This window comes from Brienomyrus brachyistius, chromosome 3, assembly GCF_023856365.1.
Source record: "Brienomyrus brachyistius isolate T26 chromosome 3, BBRACH_0.4, whole genome shotgun sequence".
Lineage (NCBI taxonomy): Eukaryota > Metazoa > Chordata > Actinopteri > Osteoglossiformes > Mormyridae > Brienomyrus > Brienomyrus brachyistius.
The window spans coordinates 36,280,899-36,297,521 of record NC_064535.1 but is presented as its reverse complement, the minus strand read 5'-3'; positions in this window follow the sequence as shown (position 1 = coordinate 36,297,521).

Here is a 16,623-nt window from a genome sequence, read left to right as displayed (position 1 = left end):
TTCTGAGTCATCACCAGCACCTAGACTGCCATAAACAGAGACACAGAGATGTACAAACACAGACACACAGCCCCCAGGGGTGATTAACGGTAAATGCTGCTTGGACTGCCGCTGGATTTCAGTGAAGTGACATGTGGTCCAGTTCCATAGCCTCCACAGTCTTTCCTTTTTTACCCTTTAGTCAGTGTCACCCTTCCAGCTCTTTCTGAATGAATCTTGTCACTCATCTACCTGAACTCACAGTATAAAGCAAAAAAGACATGGCTGGCCTTTTCCTGCCCCCAGGCTTCCTCTCCTTTTGTTTCCTGTTCCCTGATTTGCTGGCTTCCTGCCCCCAGGCTTCCTCTCCTTTTGTTTCCTGTTCCCTGATTTGCTGGCTTCCTGCCCCCAGGCTTCCTCTCCTTTTGTTTCCTGTTCCCTGATTTGCTGGCTTCCTGCCCCCAGGCTTCCTCTCCTTTTGTTTCCTGTTCCCTGATTTGCTGGCTTCCTGCCCCCAGGCTTCCTCTCCTTTTGTTTCCTGTTCCCTGATTTGCTGGCTTCCTGCCCCCAGGCTTCCTCTCCTTTTGTTTCCTGTTCCCTGATTTGCTGGCTTCCTGCCCCCAGGCTTCCTCTCCTTTTGTTTCCTGTTCCCTGATTTGCTGGCTTCCTGCCCCCAGGCTTCCTCTCCTTTTGTTTCCTGTTCCCTGATTTGCTGGCTTCCTGCCCCCAGGCTTCCTCGCTCCTACTTCTGTCCCACAGCTTCCTCTTCCGTCCCCTCCTGACCATTCAGTGGTTTCCCGCTCCTTGCCTTCATCCGCCCTGCTGTCTGTTGGTTCTTTTACAGCCGTTTTCTTGCTCCCTGGTTCCCCATTCCCTGCTTTCCTCTCCACATCCTGCCCCCCCCCCCCTACTTTCGGTCCGCTGATTTTCAGGGAGAGTACAAGGCAGAGTCCCTCCGAGGTCAGGAAAATTAATGAAATCAGAGAATTCACACTCCCACATGTGACACTGATGCAGATGTATGAAAAACACTCACAGTCTCTCTGCTATAAATAGATACACTGCTCTTTGTCTGAAGGCGGTTCTCTCCTAGCCGTCGGGCTTGTGGTGCAAACAGACTGCCTGCACAGAGGTCACCCTGCTTTCTGTTTGAAAGGCACAAAGACTGGGGTCTTAATGAAACGTAAAAGCGAGTCGCTCATGCAAGAGGCCTCTAATTGGACCTGGGCTGCTGCAGGGGAAGAAAACCGGCGCAAAAAGGTGGACATGGGAGTTTCCAGAATGTCCACATGGACGTTCAACAGGATCTTCCCTACAATGATGCCAAGTGTAATAAAAAGTCTCCAGCATTTGTATCTTTTGCATCTTCAAATGTAGTTTGGTGAGGTGCTGCCCTGTAACCCGTCAAAGGGCTGAAAGACGAACCTTTGGCACAGTTTGCCTCGAATCCCTGAAATACAACATCTCCCACCCGGTTCACTTTTCGGAGTGTCAGATCCGATGTCGACATGTCTCTCGCGTTCGGCTTTGGTGCATTCACAGATCCCAGCACGATTACCATATATCTACGGCCTCGGACGACTGTGATTCTCTGGCTCACTGCAAAGAGACACAGGAAGGCATTTATTACGTTGATGGATGGAGGAAAGCGGACAGGAGCTGGAAACAGTCAACAACACAAGAACACCTGTGCTTCAGCATTCTGACAGAGCACAGCAGTGTTAATGAATGGACTGCCACATTGTCAGCTACTGGCATTCTGGGAAACTGAGTATTTTACATAGTTATTGAGATAGCATTTAATGAGTAGTAGCCTTAGTTAAAAAATAATTTCTTTTGCATGTACAGACTATTCCCAGCTTACAACCTATACAGCTTGAGGCCACTCACACATATGACCAAAATTAAATTAAAAAGAATTTGGTAAATGTACGTAAAAATAAACCGTGGGCAACCATACGCCCGACAGAGCTGTCCTAGCTAGTGCACACAGTGCCCAGTATGATAGTTCCTGGAGGAAAGTGCAGCATATGGCACAAGTGGTACATCGTAATAAAAATGATTAACCCTCTAGGGTCTAGGGGTAGGGAACACATTAACTGACTGGGGCAGGGTCACATTTCATTCGATATCAAACATAATTCATGGCAAATAAATGATTTCATATATTTAATTTGGCATTACACTCACATTATTTTAATGTAACTTGTCAGATTTATGTGAAGTTTGTAATTTGACATCAAAGTATAGACATTGCAAAATGCAGTCTGGAACACTTGCAGAAACATTATAAAAAGTACACAGTAAGCAATGCTGGCAGTTTGTTTTGATCCCAGATGATATCTGATCACCAAAGTCTTGGCTGCATGAAGATGACTAAATGTAAATGCAGTGTAGTTGCAACACCCAAAAAGAAAAACCCAACTCATGTCACTATTTCTGACCTGCTTTCATTGAATATGTAGCAACTTTCATGTGTATGCATGAGCCATTCACACCTGGCCACATACCCCCCCCCCCCTTTTATGGTGCTGATGGGGATGTATCTGGATCGCGTTTCACTGCTGCGCTGTTCATCAAATTACCATGCGAATGCAATTTGAGTATGTAGTAATGCAGCTATTTAGAATGCAAATAGAGATCTTCAGGTGAGGCAGGGACGGATTACGGACCGGGCCAGCGGGGCCGCTGCCCAGGGGCCCTTGGGGTGCAGGGGGCCTGTGGGGCCCCTAGCCCAAAACAATTTGCAACGCTTATCAACAATGTATTTTCGTTTGTCTATTTTAGAGGGCCTACATTCTTTGATCCTCTGCCTACAAGGGCCCCTGACCCTATAGGGAGGGCTTATGGCTGCCAAGGGCCCTTGAATTGCGGTGGTTGTGGTGGTGGTGCTGGTAGTGGTGGGGGGCCCTCGCGAACGTTTTGCCCAGGGGCCCACAAAACCAATAATCCGTCCCTGAGGTGAGGGCGGTACTACACGCCCCCCATGCAGGTAAAACAAAGAAAGGTGACATGGTTTACTTTTTTTGCCGATTTAGCCTTATTTTAAAAATGTTAATTCCGATAATGGATATTTTGAAAAGACGACAGATTACGGATTTAGTCAGTGTTTTTTCCATGTTTCCACAATAAGATTTCAGCGAGTTATGAATTGAAATACATGAGGAAGATAGGTGGCATTGCCAACGATTCTGTCTACTCCAGAGGTTTAAAGAGAAACTGCAGAATCATATAAATATCTAAAAAGTCTAGAGTGTCTAACATGTTTGCTGGGTTCTACCAGTGGCAGGTTATACACAGCACCAGGCAAAAAGGTGAGGAGGGTTTATGGAGAAAAATATGTATTTAGACACTCCTCATCCATCCCAGAACACCATGAAGACCAACCACGCCGACAAGAAGAAAACGTAAAGAATCTGAGTGTGGGCTTGTGATGTCATTTTAACAAATGACATGTGTGTAGAACCCAGTCATAAGTCAGGGACTTTGTGTTGAGAGTTGGTGAGATCTCTTATGTTACTATGGTAACCTAAAGAAAACCCTGATAATGAGGTTCAACTGGCCCTGATTAGATTAAAAATCTAATAAGGGCAGAGGAGGAATGTCAGGAGTAGTCAGGAGTAATGACTCTGTTCACTGTGTGTGTGGAGCTGTCCTTGTGCTCGTTTTATTTTGGTTTCAGATGCTTGGTCATTCTTTTTCAATTTGCAGGTCTTGATGGAAATACTGGTATTTATCAGTCAGAACTAAAATGATCCAGGTCTCAAAATTGTTAAGTTAATGCTTAAATATATGTAGTGCTGTCTGATGCTGTGTGTATTGTGTATGTACCTGGGATGTTTTAGTCGGTATGATTAAGAGGCAGAGCAGCGATTCCAGTCAAGTCTATCGTTATCGGGCCGTGGGAATACCATGTGATGCCGTATGGTCTCCGGATTTTCATACAGGCTGCTGCTCATCTTGTCGTCCTCTGAGGGCTGGCTTTGTTTAATTTTTTTCAAAGAGAAGTGACACATTTATTTACTAAACGTCCATCTGCTCTACGGAGCCATGGCAAAAAAAAATCCTGCAAAAATGGCCATCACATGCGAGTTTGTTTTCTGGGGGCTCTCTAACAGGTTGAAAAGCCGCACGCCATTTTTCTTTTACGGCTATTTTTGAAGCTATTCGTTAAATCACCCGCCAGGGTGTGAGACAGGTCATTTTAAAGCAGAGAAGTGCCCTGGCCCTGTGCTCTGAGGCAAAACCTTCGTGACCCAAACCCGCACTTGCTGTGCAGTGATCTCTGCAGGTTGGCATGAAGTGGAGGCTTTGGGTTTGAAATCGCATCTGTTGATCCAAGGCAGAGCAGAGCACCTTTAGTCAAGGCCGATTCACCACCTTTGCTTATGCTGTAAATGTCATGTGGTACGGTCATGTGACGCCACAGTCAAACCAGACGTAAAGGAGGGACGTACTCCTGGATTCCTCAGGGACTGACATCGCCCGTTACCCTTTTCTGCGCATTGGTGTCTGTATGAAACATATACGTTTTTGCAGAAACACCTTCGCAAGGGCTCTCTCGTCCACCACATCTCCCCCTCACTGGGCCCAGTATGTGGGCAGCCAACTGCTTTGTTTGGGGAAAATCGCAGCCATCGACTTCCCAGTTTCCAATCTGTCCACATCGGTTTGAAGTCGCCGCTCCGGAGACTGTCTGAGCAGGAAACAGGGTGTACAGGCGCCATATGGGATTTAATCGATGGAAAACACGCCGCAGCGGGCCGAAAGATAATATATGTCTGGAAAGACCCCAAGCCCTGAGCACATGTTAGCATGTGTTATGGTACAGGTGTAATCGTGTGACGTGACGACGCATCTCCCTCGGGAGAGCGGCTGGCTTGCCTATTATTTATTAATTTCACACTGGTAATTCAGTAGGCGTGCGTATGCGCTCCGACACCGTTCAGCAGCGTGTCTTGCATATTTTTGTTTTCATGCAATACTTTGGGGAGTAGGTGCTGCAATGGATAAATGATTCGGACCACGTCCCAGAACGTGAGGTCTTGTAGTCCATCTGCACAGATGAACAGTTCTGATCTGTGCCGCTGCAGATGAAAACACTGCGTTTGAAATGAAATTGTAAATGAAAATACACTCTGACGGCCAGCATGTTGAGACTGTGTGCGGTTGCTTGGCCCCATAGTGCCTCCTCCCCTGTCACTTGCCGATTCAAAACATATCATTGGCTAATAAGGTTGGTCCCTCTGTGTGAAATATAGCCCTTCTGTGTGAAGTAAGGTCCCCCACCTTAAAAGAATCCCAGAATCGCCCCTGCATGTAGACGTATAGATAGGCTATGTACGCCATTACAAGTGAGGGCAGTGATAGATGAGATATTCATGGAGAAGTCTCTGCCTGTAATCCTCACCTTGCTGGGAATTATGGTGCCCGGTGTGGTGGGAATGCAGCGACCGTTATGGAGGGGGGGCTTCTGGCTGAATCCCCCTCCCCCGAAACACACTAACTTACAGCTCATAAAGAATATGATAACATGTGGATAACCCCCCCCCATCTATTGTTAGCGTTCCTGCTGCAGCGCATCCCTGACTGCCAGGCATCTAATCTGCAGGGGAGGAGCAGCAATGATCCTCTATGTCGATCCAGCAGCAGTTGGGGGGGGGGCGGGGGGGGGGCGGTACCATTTCATAGCATCGGCTTGGGGGGAAGGGGCGCTGTTATAGCAGTGGCCTACTCTATACTGTTCGATGAAGCAGAGTTTGGCACTGCAAGGATGGTGGAACTCGGGCAAAGAATGATGGGTAATACACAGTGGAGCATGATGGGTAACAGACAGCAGAGAATGATGGGTAATTAATACACAGCAGAGAATGATGGGTAGTAAATGGAGGTCTGTGATGAGAAAACTTTAAACCTCGCTACGGATGAATAAATCCAGAAATCTGGACTGACGTGTGTCCCACACAAAAATGGGGAGAAGTAGTCTTTTTAATTCCTCGGGAGAAAGATCAGACCTCGCATTTAAATTCATAAAGTGTCTTTGTTCTCCGAATTATCCATCCTGCTATTGCTGTTGGACCAATAAACATCATAAAAAAGTGATTTAAAATGATATATCAAGGAGTCACATGAGAAGTAATTGAGATTCTAGATATATGATGAATGGAAGACAGGAGAATTAAAGCCCAAGATCTTTGCTAATCTCATCTGCGGTGGAGATAAAGTGAGAGTCCTCTCATCTCCGGCGATCTTTTATCTAGGTGTAATGGGGCTGAATTTCTCTTTACATGTTTCCCCATCTGTTCCTCAGGAAAAAATAAAGCTACAAACACAGAAGTCAGGCAAGATGCTATATTAGGCTTTCGGCTGAATTTACGAGTGTAAGCGCTGTTGGTTGTGAGTGAGGTGTTGGGAGGTGTCTTGGTGGCAGTGCTGTGGTCTCACGTTTTCAGCTTTGGGGCTGTGAACCCATCCCCGCCTCTAAATTCAGGAGTTTGCATTTATTGCATGTTTTTTTGTGGGTTTTCTCCAGGAACTCTGTGTGTGACAACAGCTCCGTTCTCCCCAGTTCTGTGTTTGATTGTGGGGGTCTGTAGTCTGTGCCCAGAAGTCTGGGCAGTAGGGTAACTCCTGGATTTTAAGGCAGGGGGCACAAGACGGGTCAAAACTTATGTGGAAGTGCCAATCTTACCATTAGCCAATGATATGTTTTGAATTGATGAGTGACGAGGAGGGAGCACTTCAGTGACCAATCAGCTTTGGCCCTGCCCCTCCTAGACAGGGCACCAGTTCTCTCTCAAATTCATTTTGTTTCTTTTGTCTGGCACTTTTCTCCAACGCGCCTTTCAGTAGGGAAGGGTTTCCATATGCTCCCTGGGATTCGAACCCACACCCTCCATGTTGTTAGCATAGCTCCAGGACATCAAGTCACATGGATGTATAAGGGACAGCTGAACCCCGTCCACACAGCCGTGTTCCCACAGCGGGCTCGGGGGCACCTGAGGTATGAGATTCCAGTGCTGACTAGGGGCCCCTGAACCCGCTCCTCTGCCACTGGAGGGAAATGAAAGTCTGGATCTGGGAGAAGCTCTAACAAAGGGAGTTTTAATCAGCCCTGCCTCCCTGACCCCCCCTGCAGACAGCCTGTCCTTTTAATGACATTCCTTGATCAATTTTTTTTAATCACGGTGTGCGGCTGCTGGAGGAACCGCTCATTAATTGATTGGAAAAATATTTGAATATAGGGAAACGGGAAAAACTGTCGAGGGAAGGTTTGTCTCTCCCTCCCCCAACTCACAAGGGCTGCAGGGACGACATGCTGATAGGGGTAATTTGTCTTGTGAAGGGGCCCGGTGAGAGTCCCCCGCCCGGGACGCCGCTCTGTGCCACCGACTGTGCTAGCGACAGATTCAGGCACTGCAGACGTGGATCCACGCAAATTCAGCGTGCCTTTGAAAAGAGGGTTTTCCTGGTGAATAATCCTGGAGCTTCCAGCAGAACAGCGACTGTGAAAGCCTGGAGAGTTAGCCAAGGCAAGGACTTCTGGACACTGGTACACTGATAATCTTCATCAAGCGCAAACGAGCTACTCAAATCATGCCTAGCACCTCCTAAATATAGAGAGGAGTAATCACACATCTTACGATCACTGTAAAAGTTGTTGATCAGGTCGGGGTAGGTTGGGATCATAACTGGCAGCGTTACTAGTGATTCTCCTGTAGTATCAAACAAACAATCTGGTTTATGAGCCATCGAGCCTCATCCCCACGTCCTGCGGTCACTTGAGTTTGAGGGCGTCGGTCTCCTGTCTCGCCCCAGGGCTCGGATTTTGAAGGTAGCTGCAGGTCGACACTCCCTTGAATGCTCGGATTCCGGGTGCCTGTGGTCTATGCTGTTCCCCAGAACCAAACATCATCAGTCTCTTTCACTTCCCTGCTATCAGGAATATTAATACACTGTGCCATTTAAATCAGTGAAATAAGGAAAATTTGTAGAGCTCATTTTTTCCCAGTTGTCTCAAAGTACTTTACAGTAGATTTCTCTTAGAGGGAAATAATGAAAAAAAAACAATGCAGGATATATGAAACAATTTTCAGTTTATCTGGACCCCATTCAAAGTGAGCAATCAGTTTTTAAATCGATAACCATACGAAGCGCAAGTATAATTTCCAAAAACACGTAATGGGGGTCATGTGATCGGGTATCCTGTCTGGGTCCTGGGCTGACTGAGACTGCATCTCTCTGTCTGGGTGCAGTTGCTGGTCTGTGAGCTCAGGGCCAGATGGACCTGAGCAGGAGGTGGCAGCGAAGAAGGGGGAGGATTGTTTTGTTGATAAATAGCGTGATTACAAAATGCGGGACGCGGGGACCATGCGGGGCAGGACTACAGAAGCTACGGAGAAATGACGTCATCTGCATCTTTTGAATTATTCACACGCAAACACACACATTCGGTGTATGCAAGCCGTATAAAACAGCTGATTTTAGTCCATGACTGATTCTGATGGATCTTTTCTGATGGGTTATTTTACAGACACTGAAAACAGGCTAGCGTGCAGATGCTATTAAAGGCATGCATGTGTTGTTTGGTAACCTTTATATTCAATGAGACTTTTCCAGTAAATGTTTATTAAGCGCACAGTCTGCAGGCCTCAAGTTCCACGTAAGTGACTCACCCCCAACCCGTCAGTGTGGCACTCTCTTTACTTTGCCGTATCTTATTCATCGTTTTCGCGTTAATCTGCATCTGGAAAGTTGCAAAAACCACCCCCCACGGTGACAGCTGGGTCTAACCCCCCGGGGTTTCTCATTAATTTAGACAGTTAAAACTACAAAAAGAAACAAAAAAGCATTTCCATAACGACATTGTGGTTTTAATGGAGTTGCCATGCACGTGGTGAATTAGCTCTCTGCAAATGACTCGCTCAGAAACACTGTACACTTTTTTTTATCCTGTTCAGTCGGTGTCTGTCCTACAGATTCTGGATAGTTCTGTTTATCTCCGTAATTAATGCTGTGAGATGGACTCTGCCTGCGCGTCCTGCTCCCACCCAGCCCTCTTTGTGTGGTTTGCTGATTAAGTGCTAATCCTAGAAGAAAAGACTCATTTAGCTTGATTTCCTTCATTCATTACTGCAGGATTGTTATATTGTGTTACATGGCCAATGAGACTGCAGTGCTTTCCGCACATTTTTACTGAATTCTTTTGCGAAAGATGTTCTACTAGAATTGAAGAATTTATGGAAGAAATAATGAGATCTTTGTGGCCTCTTATGTGAAGCTGAAATCTTCTGGTTTATTGTCTCACTTATTTTTTTCCCCACAATGTGTTCAAATTCAGGGCAAACGGCGGTGATTCAAGCGTGCTGAACAGTACGGGTCACTTCTGTGTGGGGGTCTGCTGCCGTCTCAGTCCAGCCGTGTTTGCCAAGTCCCCCGCCCTCACACGTCTAAATGCTCTGTCTCTCAACACAGTTCGCACTCAGGGTGAAGAGGGACATTTATCTCGGCAGCGACGATGATATGTAAAGTGCATTCTGTTTCGGGCAGCCGCGGGGCTTTGCAAATATGTGGCATGGACTCCTTAAGGAGCCAGCCTGTAGAAATCGATAGTGACGGATTTATCAAGCTTTCATGTCTGACATGCGTGGCAACAAGATTTATTGAGACCTGGCCGTCTCGTAAAAAAGGAGCCGTCCTCTCGCCCATCCCAATGTAGAAGCAGCTTCGTTGGTGTCGCCCATTACAGGCTCACGCCCTCTTTCCCGTCAGCACCGAAATGATAATGAAGAGTAAAAAAAATTAAACATTTCTGCCAAGGAGAAAAATAAAGTGGTTCCTGGGATGGCGAGGTTAGGGATGCAGAGTGACAGGCTGCTGAGAGAGACATCAGCGGTAAAACACAGGAAAACATATGCGAGCCAGGGCCCCTCTTCACAGATTTGTACTTATTCCAAAGGTTCCTTATTGACTACAGGGTGTGTGGATAAAGAAATCTGTTCTGTGATCGGAAGGTTGCTGGTTCAAATCCCCTTGTCAGCAGAGTATTTTCTTTAATGAGTGTTACTTTGGATGAAAAAGTGTCTGATAAGTAAATGTGATGATCAAAGATACCCAGTCTTGGGTAAATTAAATACATTTTTGGCAATCAATTATGAAAATCATGAGGATCCTAATAGATATCTTTTTCAAAATCACATTAATTCCCTAAGCACCGATTGTCCAAAGAGAGGAACGTTCGGGGACAGAACAGGTGCGTAGATTTGCTTTCAACACTGGTAGGGACCAAATCAGCCCAGAAACCCCCCACCCCCAGAAACACACATGGTACTGCCACAATATTGACAGGGATTTGTCCCAACTCCCCAGACCCAAATGTACACCCTTAAGTGAGAGAGCAGAGCCAGGGTCCAACACCTCTGCAGCAGTTAAGGGCCTTAATCCAGAGTCAGACACTGACACATTTACTGTATGGGGCACGGGATTCAAACCCACAACACGACCTAACCCTCTGGGTTATGCACCATTCCTTTCACAAAGATTATAATTCTGCTCCAGATATGAAAATAATGGAATCTTGATTTTTAAACCACAGAGGTCTTGTCTTATTTCATTACTTTGCACACTGTACACGGTGTGCTCCATCCAGTTTTTTTATTTTTAATTTTGCATGCTATATCAGTTCAGTTTAGCTTCACCAGGATGAATAAATCCTCGCCGTCACACCAGGCCGATTCATTAGCCCCAGCATTTCTTTAACGCCAGGCCCTGTGCTGGAGTGCTAATAACAGAAAGCACATGCCGGGTCCTGTTAGCACTGATCATCACGGTCACCGCGCCCCCCCGCTGCGCCCTGATCGTGTTGTCAGTACACATGTTCATCTGCGGATTAAGCTGCTGAACCATTTGGCGTTCTTTGCAGTTTTTTGTTTTCAGAAGTCACTCTGCACTAAGACCCCTAAGAAGAGCGATTAGGGTAAAAGTTTTCCTCATTGCTGGTTATTTAAATCGGAATCAGCTAGTGCATTATTTCTGGTTTTCCTTGTTAGTTTGCGTTGACGTCATGCAAAATAGTAATTAAAGTTTTTAATCTTTAAAGGTGTGCACGTGCAAGTGAATGGAATGCAAGTGAGGATGGGTTGGTGGTGCCCTGTCCGGGGTTGGTACCCTGTCCTGGGTTGGTACCCTGTCCTGGGTTGGTGCCTGCCTTGTGCCTGTACCCACCAAAATGGGCTCTGAACCCCCTGCAGCCCTAAAGTAAGATTAGCGGGAACAGAAGATGGATGGATGAATAAATGAATTTCTAAAGGTGCTATTTTTGTTTGTCGTGCTGATGTTTGTCGAGCGTCAACATACGTTTGATTTGTTTGAAAGTATCAAAGTGACAAAATATGTATGTACATGATGAGGGGAAACTTTCGGTTTGTCTTGGCCATCACAGGGACCAGAGCAGGAGAATTCTTGTGTGCTGATCTCCTGGGGAAGCCTTCTCAGATGTTCCACTCTGTGGGTCAATCAGCCTGACCACATGATGTTTATAGTCTTAGAGAAAAATCACAGAAGGTGCATTGATTTTTTTTTTTTTTTGTGGCTTGCGGGATGTTGATGTTGCTTTTGTCTTGTATGGCCTGCAAGCTCAGATCAGCTGGAGAACCTGATCAGAACCTAAGCGCTAGTCTAAAGCCATTCCCAGAAATTTGTGGGATGACTCTCTTCAATAGGCAGCACTAATTTCGGGGAAGCTGAGTATTTATTTCCATCGTCCACGAAATGGTCATGGATGCAGGCTGGCCTGATCCATGCTCGATAGCGCTCTTGTAAGACGCCACCACTCCTGTAGAATGCCGTAAATGGAGTTGGTTATTTTGGTTTGCATTGATATTTCTGTGTGTGTGTGTGTGTAGGGGGAGTGGGCTGTAATTTGTTATATTCAAGTCCCTACATCGGTAGTATACTTCTATGGGTTATATCTGCTTATTTGTTTGATTGTTTGCGTGTGGGGATGTGGGATGTAGTATGTGAGCTGGCCACTTTCTGGGAACATGTCCAAATAAAGTTTAAATAAATAAATCTCAGCAAAGGGCCTTCGTACTGACACACACTGAGCACTAAAGGATGTTTTCATCTCTCTAGTGATGGCTTTGTTTTGAAGCCTTTTTTTGTGTGTGATGAAACATTAAAAATGTATATGTCTGTCTCTTGTTCTGGTGAAAGACATGTACGCACATAATTGAATAATTTTGGATTTTCCAAAGTGCTTTTTACTGCTGGTGACTTGGTCAGATCAATGTATTTCAGCATGAGACCGCTGCATGGATTAGTGAGGGTTTATATAAACAGACCAAGCACGGCTGAAGGTCGAGCAGACGGCTGGGGAGATTTCAGGAGATCGTGCTGGTGGGTTTCAGAGATGCCTGAAGGTGAGAGGCGCAGGGCGCCCATGTCTCTGACCATCCCCACGTTTGGCGCTGAGGACGCCTGACCTTGAGCAGGCGGAGAGTTTGGCTAACCAGGCCAGAGATGAGCAGAGGTCCTTACGTTGTTCCAGAAACTCAACGGTGTTTGGGGGTCACTCTACAGCCACGTTGACTTCTGGGGAGTCTAGGGGCTGCATTCACAGCTGGAGGTGGGCGGCAATGTTAAGGAGCTCCCTGTGGACGGCATGACCGGGGAAGGAGAGGGCCAGGGGGTTGTTGGTGCTCCGGAGTTCCCCGGGCGACGGGGAAGATCAGAGCGAGATGATTAATGACTGCATGACAAGTCCCGTGACCTACCTGAAGGACACGTTACGATTACACACACAGCAGCTAAATAACAGCACAGAGCTTGAAGGGACCACCTGATGCTTCTACATGTGGGTCTGCAGCACGTCCTTAACTGATAAAACAGCTTTGGGGGCACTGACCACAGGTAGTCCCGCCCACTTTTTTAAAATAAACACCATCAGTGTCGGCACATTCTCAACAGACCTGCGAAACTTCAGGCCAGAACATTACACACATGCCAAGGCAGAAATATCATTCCCTCTTCATTAGATTTCACCTCCAAGATTAGATTCGAAATGCCTTTAGACTTAATGCCTTACCCTCACCTTTCACATCTGCTGAGATCTCCTTTGTGTTTAAACATGTATGATTGTAAAAGGATTTTACAGTATAAGGCAGAAATTGCTCAGATTTAACATACTTAGGGGAATTAAACAGTGAGCAGTATTAGCTGTGTAAAGTTTATAGGAGCATTTGGATTATAATACATTAGACTTTCCGCTTAATTTTCATGGTAAAACGCTGAATAACTAGGAATGCCATTATACCATTAAGCTGGACCAAAACATGGAGGGAAAGAGTGGGGAAAAATCACATTTTTGGTCACGGTTGAAAGCAGGCGGCATTGTGGAGCAGTGGGTGGTCTTCTGCCTCCAGGGCTGCCAGTTCATTCTGGGAGTTCCACTTCCTGCCTGTGTCTGCATGGGTTGCCCTCCCACTGTCCTGCAGCAGAATACGCCGTATAGATGAATCCGTGCTGCGGGATTGCCCTCGGTGTGCGACCACATGTCGACACCCTGCCGTGGACTGTGTGGACCAACGTAGACCTCCTCTTTGCTCCCTAAGGAGGTCAGTTCCAGATTCACCATGAGCAGCACTGGATTTAGGACAGCAACGCAATAGGCAGAGAACCACATGCATTGTACGGCAAACTGGCAAAGAGAAGCGCATACTGGAGAAGCGTGATGTTTGAGAAACACAATAATTACTCTCGTCTTTCAGTATTTACAAACAGGGAAGGCAGTAATCACGCACCACGCTGCAGTTTCTGTGGATTAACCAGACTCTCTCTAGGTCACTGGGTAAGGGGAGGAGGCAGTGCAGCAAATTAACATTCCACCATGAGCATGAAAAGCTCTCGTTGATGGGATGTCTCCTTCCGTTGTGCTCTCCATCATAAACAGGCTTGGGAGTGAGAGTTACTGGTGTTCTACAGGGGCACGTTTGTTGTTTCAGGGGCCACACTCAAGAAATCTCTTTGCTCCCCCATCCACCCCGTTTAGTGACAATTTGTGGCCTACAGGGGGCTCTCAAACCTCAGGGGGTCCTAGCAAATGTGTGGTTTGAGTGGTTTTGTAGAAGCCTACCAGCAGTACATCTTTCGTCGATGACCCTTAGGGGATCTCCAAACCCGGAATCATCGGAATGGACCATCTCAGTGGCTGTCGAACACATCATTATTGGCATGGGGGCGTCGGCATCTTGGTGACAACTGCATGCCGGCAGATTGATGGACGTGCCCACCAGAGTTACTCCCGGCGCCAGGACGGGGGCAGTACGCGCTGTGGGAGGTGCTGTGCGGAATATGGAGGGTGGTCGTCTCTGCTTTGGGGTCGTCTCACCCCCCCTTTGCTGACTGCTGTTAGCGCTGAGACGTCTGAAGTCAGGCTTGCGCCCAGTGGCTTTCCGGGCGGAGCGGACCACAGCGAGATGATCAAGTGAACAGGAAATCAAAGCTCGTTATTGGGCGTCAGAATCTCCAGGCGAAGGAAAAAACAGAGACAAACAAAGGAGAGACAAAGAAAAGTGAATAAAATGAGTGCAGAGAAGCGGAAATCTGACACCAGCCCAGGCGGGGTGCAGAGTTTGACTCTGGTGGGGGGTTCAGTCACTTTGTTTTCTTTTACCTCTAGTTTTTTTTATTGTTTGTGGTAAAGTTCATTTTATTTTACTAAAGTTTAATTTATCTGAGCAGGCCTAAATCTTTTGTTGGCAAATGTTTGCCCTGTTTACCTTAAATTTTGGTTATAATGTACATTTTTATTCATATAGCTGCTGCTTTTATCTTTCTAAAAATATCTGTTATTTTATGTAGACTGTTTAATCAGTTCTTTTATTCATTTATTTTGGAAAAGGTCGTGCTTTTGTGAGAGAGAGCAGGGTCAGTTTCTGGATCGGTTCGGGGTTAAGGGCCTTGCTCAGGAACCCAGTGGTGACGTCACTCCCCCAACCCCGGGATTTGAGTTGACGACTTTCTGATTTCAGGCACGGCTGACAACAGGCACACATGGGAGGTACCATGTGCTTGTGCGATTAGCAGTTAGCGTTAAGACCTGGCTGCAAAACCAGGAACTTGGTCGCCATAGTCTGTGGCTGCATTATTACCTGCTAACATCTAGAGGGCGCTAAACTTCATTGCACACAACCTTTATTTCAAACTGCTGGATAGATTCTTCTTACATTCATAACAGCAGAAATAACTCGTGCTGTACGGGGTCGCACTGACCCGGAACCTGTCCCCGGAAGGGAAGCGGGCGAGGCAGGGGGCACCCTGGACACACAGACACAGCAGTGCCAGACAGCCCTTCCTGAGTAATTCCTCTGAAAACCACATGCAAGGCCATCCAGGGACGAGGCTGCTGCAGGTCATGGGGTCCAATGCCAGCAGGGGAAGCCACATGGCACCGTTGATTATGCCAGCTCAGTAATTACCCCGTTGTCTAAAAGGATTATGGGTATAAGGCTCACCGTGTTCACCCACCACTGCATAACACTGTCTGACGGCTAATTGCTCCATGTTTCTTGGGCGCCGTAACACCGAGGTCCCTGATTCCGATCTGCGTAACTTCTCCAGGTGTCTCCTGACCGTTAACAACTTCCGCGCCGTGACAGAGGCTAAATTTAATGCAAATATTGTTCGTCTACATGACTAATTAGCTGAAGTGGACACTCGGGTGCTTGACGAGCGGCATGAGCGGTAATTAAAACTTATATGCCAGGCGGCCTGTTGGGCGGAGGATACAGGACACCACCCGTGGCATGGGGATGAAAGTCAGACTGCCGTGGCACGGGGAAGCAGCCCGAAAGCTTCTGCCCTTGAAGCATCCTTTTAGAGAGCGCACTCTCTGCATTTCACAGGAGTACAAGGCACAACCTTGACAAGCGAATTTTTTTTAGGTTCTGGGTAAAATTACCTCACAGGAAGTCAATCATACCAGCAGGAAATGAAGGGCCAATTGTACTCCTATCTTCATTCCAGACTAGAGACAATTAAATGACTGCCTCTGCTTTCAGCGGAGAAAGCAGTCCTTTCACTTCATGATTAACCTCTCCCTACTCTTGTACCCAAATAGCATTCCTCTTCCATCTTCTTGTTCTTGTGACGTGGAACTATTTGGCATCTTGCTGGAATGTCTTCAGACATTCAATACTTTCACTTGAGGCTCTTCCATAATTCACTAAGACTTTGGATACCAAAGATTTGAACTTAGACTCCGAGGTTTGACCTTGGGGCCCTAGAGATTTGACTTTGAATACCAGGGATTGTTCGTTAACTGCTTTAGGGCAAGCATTCTAGAGAAAGGTGATATGCAAAAATAAAGTTCTTCATTGTTTGTTTCATGTGGAATTAAAATTGTTTTTCAGCCACTACTGTTCAGATACATTTGATTGACAGGCAATTACCATTTTGAGCTTTTATCCAAATTGCATATAATTGTACCAGTTATACAACATACAGTGGATATATTATTGCAGGGTAGGTACATCCAGTGAGCAGGTATCAGTTCAGAGATAAAGCTACAACAACCAGGCTGAAATGATTAAAGTCCACCATTCAGCCCACAGCTGAAATTTCCGTAACATATGAAAAAAAGATCGC